The following is a 7,451-nucleotide window of genomic DNA, read 5'->3' on the forward strand; positions in this document are numbered from 1 at the left end:
TGACCCCCCCCCCCACCCCCCACCATGCGTGACTGGAGGGACTGTGACCTCCCCCCCCCACCATGTGTGACTGGAGGGACTGTGACCCCCCCCCCCACCATGCGTGACTGGAGGGACTGTGACCCCCCCCACCATGCGTGACTGGAGGGACTGTGACCCCCCCCCCCACCATGCGTGACTGGAGGGACTGTGACCCCCCCCCCACCATGCGTGACTGGAGGGACTGTGACCCCCCCCCACCATGCGTGACTGGAGGGACTGTGACCCCCCCCCACCATGCGTGACTGGAGGGACTGTGACCCCCCACCATGCGTGACTGGAGGGACTGTGACCCCCCCCCCCACCATGCGTGACTGGAGGGACTGTGTACCCCCCCCCACCATGCGTGACTGGAGGACTGTGACCCCCCCCCCACCATGCGTGACTGGAGGGACTGTGACCCCCCCCCCACCATGCGTGACTGGAGGGACTGTGACCCCCCCCCACCATGCGTGACTGGAGGGACTGTGACCCCCCCCCCCCACCATGCGTGACTGGAGGGACTGTGACCCCCCCCCCCCACCATGCGTGACTGGAGGGACTGTGACCCCCCCCCCCACCATGCGTGACTGGAGGGACTGTGACCCCCCCCCACCATGCGTGACTGGAGGGACTGTGACCCCCCCCACCATGCGTGACTGGAGGGACTGTGACCCCCCCCCCCACCATGCGTGACTGGAGGGACTGTGACCCCCCACCATGTGTGACTGGAGGGACTGTGACCCCCCACCATGTGTGACTGGAGGGACTGTGACCCCCCCCCCACCATGCGTGACTGGAGGGACTGTGACCCCCCCCCCACCATGCGTGACTGGAGGGACTGTGACCCCCCCCCCCCACCATGCGTGACTGGAGGGACTGTGACCCCCCACCATGTGTGACTGGAGGGACTGTGACCCCCCCCACCATGTGTGACTGGATTCTTTTTCTGATAACAGTAGAATGACGGAATTACCAAAAAGCTGCCATTGTGTTCCATCTGCCCCCAGAAGGATTGTGCAAACTCCAATCTGACTTCCAATAAATTTCTGTGTCAGCGGTGGGGTCCTCCTGGGTGTCCCCCCATATTTCTGTGTCAGCTGTGGGGTCCTCCTGGGTCTCCTCCCGTATTTCTGTGTCAGCGGTGGGGTCCTCCTGGGTCTCCTCCCGTATTTCTGTGTCAGCGGTGGGGTCCTCCTGGGTCTCCCCCCGTATTTCTGTGTCAGCGGTGGGGTCCTCCTGGGTCTCCCCCCGTATTTCTGTGTCAGCGGTGGGGTCCTCCTGGGTCTCCTCCCGTATTTCTGTGTCAGCGGTGGGGTCCTCCTGGGTCTCCCCCCGTATTTCTGTGTCAGCGGTGGGGTCCTCCTGGGTCTCCCCCCATATTTCTGTGTCAGCGGTGGGGTCCTCCTGGGTCTCCCCCCATATTTCTGTGTCAGCGGTGGGTCTCCCCCCATATTTCTGTGTCGGCGGTGGGGTCCTCCTGGGTCTCCCCCCATATTTTCTGTGTCGGCGGTGGGGTCCTCCTGGGTCTCCCCCCATATTTCTGTGTCGGCGGTGGGGTCCTCCTGGGTCTCCCCCCATATTTCTGTGTCGGCGGTGGGGTCCTCCTGGGTCTCCCCCCATATTTCTGTGTCGGCGGTGGGGTCCTCCTGGGTCTCCCCCCATATTTCTGTGTCGGCGGTGGGGTCCTCCTGGGTCTCCCCCCATATTTCTGTGTCAGCGGTGGGGTCCTCCTGGGTCTCCCCCCATATTTCTGTGTCAGCGGTGGGGTCCTCCTGGGTCTCCCCCCATATTTCTGTGTCAGCGGTGGGGTCCTCCTGGGTCTCCCCCCATATTTCTGTGTCAGCGGTGGGGTCCTCCTGGGTCTCCCCCCATATTTCTGTGTCAGCGGTGGGGTCCTCCTGGGTCTCCTCCCATATTTCTGTGTCAGCGGTGGGGTCCTCCTGGGTCTCCTCCCATATTTCTGTGTCAGCGGTGGGGTCCTCCTGGTCTCCCCCCATATTTCTGTGTCAGCGGTGGGGTCCTCCTGGGTCTCCCCCCATATTTCTGTGTCAGCGGTGGGGTCCTCCTGGGTCTCCCCCCATATTTCTGTGTCAGAATGCTTCCACCTGACAGGTGAGCCCCCTCCTTGCCCGCAGCAAAAATACCCGACCTGCCCGGCACCCGGAACTATGTGTCCCGGCATGGGGCCACAGGAATGGGACGTCCCGGAGTCTGTGGCATTCAAGCTGCATGGAAGTCGTACCAAAGTAGTGCAGGAAATAGGGAAGTCCCACAGATATGAATGGAACCCATTGGGGGGGGGGGGGGAGTGTCATGCGGGTTCTGACCACAAAATCTCATGACAAGTCGCACACATGTGAATGGGCCCTCACCCCCAGTCTGGTTGCTCCCCCCCCCCCTTCCAGTCCGGACGCTTCCCCCCCCCCTTCCAGTCCGCGACGGCTTCCCCCCCCCCTTCCAGTCCGGACGCTTCCCCCCCCCTTCCAGTCCGGACGCTTCCCCCCCCCCTTCCAGTCCGGACGCTTCCCCCCCCCCTTCCAGTCCGGACGCTTCCCCCCCCCTTCCAGTCCGGACGCTTCCCCCCCCCTTCCAGTCCGGACGCTTCCCCCCCCCCCCCCTTCCAGTCCGGACGCTCCCCCCCCCTTCCAGTCCGGACGCTCCCCCCCCCTTCCAGTCCGGACGCTCCCCCCCCCTTCCAGTCCGGACGCTCCCCCCCCCCCTTCCAGTCCGGACGCTCCCCCCCCCCTTCCAGTCCGGACGCTCCCCCCCCCTTCCAGTCCGGACGCTCCCCCCCCTTCCAGTCCGGACGCTCCCCCCCCCCTTCCAGTCCGGACGCTCCCCCCCCCCTTCCAGTCCGGACGCTCCCCCCCCCCTTCCAGTCCGGACGCTCCCCCCCCCCCTTCCAGTCCGGACGCTCCCCCCCCCCTTCCAGTCCGGACGCTCCCCCCCCCCCTTCCAGTCCGGACCTTTCCCCCCCCTTCCAGTCCGGACGCTCCCCCCCCCCCTTCCAGTCCGGACGCTCCCCCCCCCCCTTCCAGTCCGGACGCTCCCCCCCCCCCTTCCAGTCCGGACGCTCCCCCCCCCCCCCCCTTCCAGTCCGGACGCTCCCCCCCCCCCCCTTCCAGTCCGGACGCTCCCCCCCCCCCTTCCAGTCCGGACGCTCCCCCCCCCCTTCCAGTCCGGACGCTCCCCCCCCCCCCCTTCCAGTCCGGACGCTCCCCCCCCCTCCAGTCCGGACGCGCCCCCCCCCCTTCCAGTCCGGACGCTCCCCCCCCCCTTCCAGTCCGGACGCTCCCCCCCCCTTCCAGTCCGGACGCTCCCCCCCCCCTTCCAGTCCGGACGCTCCCCCCCCCTTCCAGTCCGGACGCTCCCCCCCCCCCCCTTCCAGTCCGGACGCTCCCCCCCCCCCCCTTCCAGTCCGGACGCTCCCCCCCCCCCCCTTCCAGTCCGGACGCTCCCCCCCCCCTTCCAGTCCGGACGCTCCCCCCCCCCCCTTCCAGTCCGGACGCTCCCCCCCCCCCCTTCCAGTCCGGACGCTCCCCCCCCCCCTTCCAGTCCGGACGCTCCCCCCCTCCCCCCCTTCCAGTCCGGACGCTCCCCCCCCCCCCCCCTTCCAGTCCGGACGCTCCCCCCCCCCCCCCTTCCAGTCCGGACGCTCCCCCCCCCCCCCCTCCTGTCCGGACGCTCCCCCCCCCCTTCCAGTCCGGACGCTTCCCCATCCCCCCCTTCCTGTCCGGACGCTTCCCCCCCCCCCTTTCCAGCTTGGACGCTCCCCCCCCCCCTTCCAGTCCGGACGCTCCCCCCCCCCCCTTTCAGACCGGACGCTCCCCCCCCCCCCAGTCCGGACGCTTCCCCCCCCCCCTTCCAGTCCGGACGCTCCCCCCCCCCCTTCCAGTCCGGACGCTCCCCCCCCCCCCTTCCAGTCCGGACGCTTCCCCCCCCCCTTCCAGTCCGGACGCTCCCCCCCCCTTCCAGTCCGGACGCTCCCCCCCCCTTCCAGTCCGGACGCTCCCCCCCCCCTTCCAGTCCGGACGCTCCCCCCCCCTTCCAGTCCGGACGCTCCCCCCCCCCCTTCCAGTCCGGACGCTCCCCCCCCCCCTTCCAGTCTGGACGCTCCCCCCCCCCTTCCAGTCTGGACGCTCCCCCCCCCCTTCCAGTCTGGACGCTCCCCCCCCCCCCCCTTCCAGTCCGGACGCTCCCCCCCCCCCCCTTCCAGTCCGGACGCTCCCCCCCCCCCTTCCAGTCCGGACGCTCCCCCCCCCCCTTCCAGTCCGGACGCTCCCCCCCCCCCCCCTTCCAGTCCGGACGCTCCCCCCCCCCCCCTTCCAGTCCGGACGCTCCCCCCCCCCCCCCTTCCAGTCCGGACGCTCCCCCCCCCCCTTCCAGTCCGGACGCTCCCCCCCCCCCTCCTGTCCGGACGCTCCCCCCCCCCCTCCTGTCCGGACGCTCCCCCCCCCTTCCAGTCCGGACGCTTCCCCATCCCCCCCTTCCTGTCCGGACGCTTCCCCATCCCCCCTTCCAATCCGGACGCTCCCCCCCCCCCCTTCCAGTCCGGACGCTCCCCCCCCCCTTCCAGTCCGGACGCTCCCCCCCCCCCCTTCCAGTCCGGACGCTCCTCCCCCCCCCCTTCCAGTCCGGACGCTCCTCCCCCCCCCCCCCCCTTCCAGTCCGGACGCTCCTCCCCCCCCCCCCCTTCCAGTCCGGACGCTCCTCCCCCCCCCCCCCTTCCAGTCCGGACGCTCCCCCCCCCCCCTTCCAGTCCGGACGCTCCCCCCCCCCCCTTCCAGTCCGGACGCTCCCCCCCCCCCCTCCTGTCCGGACGCTCCCCCCCCCCCTTCCAGTCCGGACGCTTCCCCATCCCCCCCTTCCTGTCCGGACGCTTCCCCCCCCTTTCCAGCTTGGACGCTCCCCCCCCCCCTTCCAGTCCGGACGCTCCCCCCCCCCCCCCCTTTCAGACCGGACGCTTCCCCCCCCCCCCAGTCCGGACGCTTCCCCCCCCCCTTCCAGTCCGGACGCTTCCCCCCCCCCCCTTCCAGTCCGGACGCTTCCCCCCCCTAGGCCAAGCGCTATCACAGTTTGAATGACAATTGCGCGGTCATGCAACACTGTACCCAGATGAGCATTTTTTGAGACCGATAAAGCTTTATTTTGGTGATATTTATTCCCCGCTGGGAGTTTTATTTTTTTGCTATATAAATGGAAAAGTTAAAAAAATTTGCAAATAAATAATCTTTCTTCATAAATCTCGGCCAAAATGTATTCAGTTATCTTTTTAGTAGAAAAAAAAAAAAAAAAAAACCCAAATTAGTTTATAACCAAAAATTATAATTTTTTAAAACATTTTTTTACATTTTTATTTCATATTTTTATATTTGTTTTTTTTTTCCCATACTGTCACCCTAGCAGTAGTGTCTCCATGGTGACCCTGTACTACTTGTGGGGGTGATGAAGATTTTATTTTTATACCCATAAAGGCTGTAAGAGGAATCATTTCTCCTCTCTGGCTGCATTCCTGCATCCATTGAGAAATACTGTGAGAGCTGTGATTGGTCACAGCTTGTCACATGGTACAAGGCTGCTGTGAATGGTCCTGTACCATGTGACCTCTGTGATCATTCACAGATTTCACACGTAGTAAGCAATGATGTCAGAAGTGACATCTTGCTTACTACTCTGCATGTGATCACTGATTGGCCAATCAGTGATCACATGATCCGGACCTCGCACAGAGGTCCCGTATGACGATCGGTGTTCCGCTGTGTCCCAGGGAGCGCGCACAAGCAGGGGGTGGGGAGGACCTTTATGTACATGGGCTGGACGGGAAGTGGTTAATAAACCCGCAGAACTCTCCGGAACCCCCCCCCCGGTCAGGTTCTGTTCTCCGAGAATATTCCGGGGGATCTATAAAAAGACAGAAGACACGGACGCGGCTCTGGCGGTGGCGGATGTTATTTCCGTGCGTCACCAAGGATCAGCCTGACCCTCTTCTGGAGCTATTTATATCCCGACACATCTGGAGACAACCAGCTCCGTATATCACTCTTCTCATATTCCGGAGACACAATGTATCCAAATGTACACCAATGACGGGCGCTGATCACCGGCCAATCCTAGGGGAGTATTCTGGGCACAGACAGATGATTGGTGTAGAAAGGAATGAGGGATCTGTATTAATAGCGGAGCTGCTGCCAGATGGATAACTTGTGTTTTACTCCTTTGTGATTGGCCGATGATCAGCTCTCCTGTCATTGGTTTACATTCAGATACATTGTATCTCCTGAATATGAGAAGAGCGATATACGGAGCTTGTATACATTGTATCTCCTGAGAATCTTATATTATAGAGGATTTAATGCTAGAAGATCATTTTATACTGTTAATGACACCACCAGGATGGATCCCCCTCACCATGACACCACCACCCCCAGCCTGAACCATTGATACAAGGCAGGATGGATCCCCCTCACCATGACACCACCACCACCAGCCTGAACCATTGATACAAGGCAGGATGGATCCCCCACACCATGACACCACCAGCCTGAACCATTGATACAAGGCAGGATGGATCCACCTCACCATGACACCACCACCACCAGCCTGAACCATTGATACAAGGCAGGATGGATCCCCCACACCATGACACCACCACCACCAGCCTGAACCATTGATACAAGGCAGGATGGATCCCCCACACCATGACACCACCACCACCAGCCTGAACCATGGATACAAGGCAGGATGGATCCCCCACACCATGACACCACCACCACCAGCCTGAACCATGGATACAAGGCAGGATGGATCCCCCACACCATGACACCACCACCACCAGCCTGAACCATTGATACAAGGCAGGATGGATCCCCCTCACCATGACACCACCACCAGCCTGAACCATTGATACAAGGCAGGATGGATCCCCCTCACCATGACACCACCACCAGCCTGAACCATTGATACAAGACAGGATGGATCCCCCACACCATGACACCACCACCACCAGCCTGAACCATTGATACAAGGCAGGATGGATCCACCACACCATGACACAACCAGCCTGAACCATTGATACAAGGCAGGATGGATCCCCCTCACCATGACACCACCACCCCCAGCCTGAACCATTGATACAAGGCGGGATGGATCCACCACACCATGACACCACCACCACCAGCCTGAACCGTGGATACAAGGATGGATGGATCCCCCACACCATGACACCACCACCAGCCTGAACCATTGATACAAGGCAGGATGGATCCCCCACACCATGACACCACCAGCCTGAACCATTGATACAAGGCAGGATGGATCCACCACACCATGACACCACCACCAGCCTGAACCATTGATACAAGGCAGGATGGATCCCCCACACCATGACACCACCACCAGCCTGAACCATTGATACAAGGCAGGATGGATCC

Source organism: Staurois parvus, unplaced genomic scaffold, assembly GCF_062004578.1.
Source record: "Staurois parvus isolate SC_StPar_1 unplaced genomic scaffold, SC_StPar_1.0 ptg002386l, whole genome shotgun sequence".
Taxonomy (NCBI): domain Eukaryota; kingdom Metazoa; phylum Chordata; class Amphibia; order Anura; family Ranidae; genus Staurois; species Staurois parvus.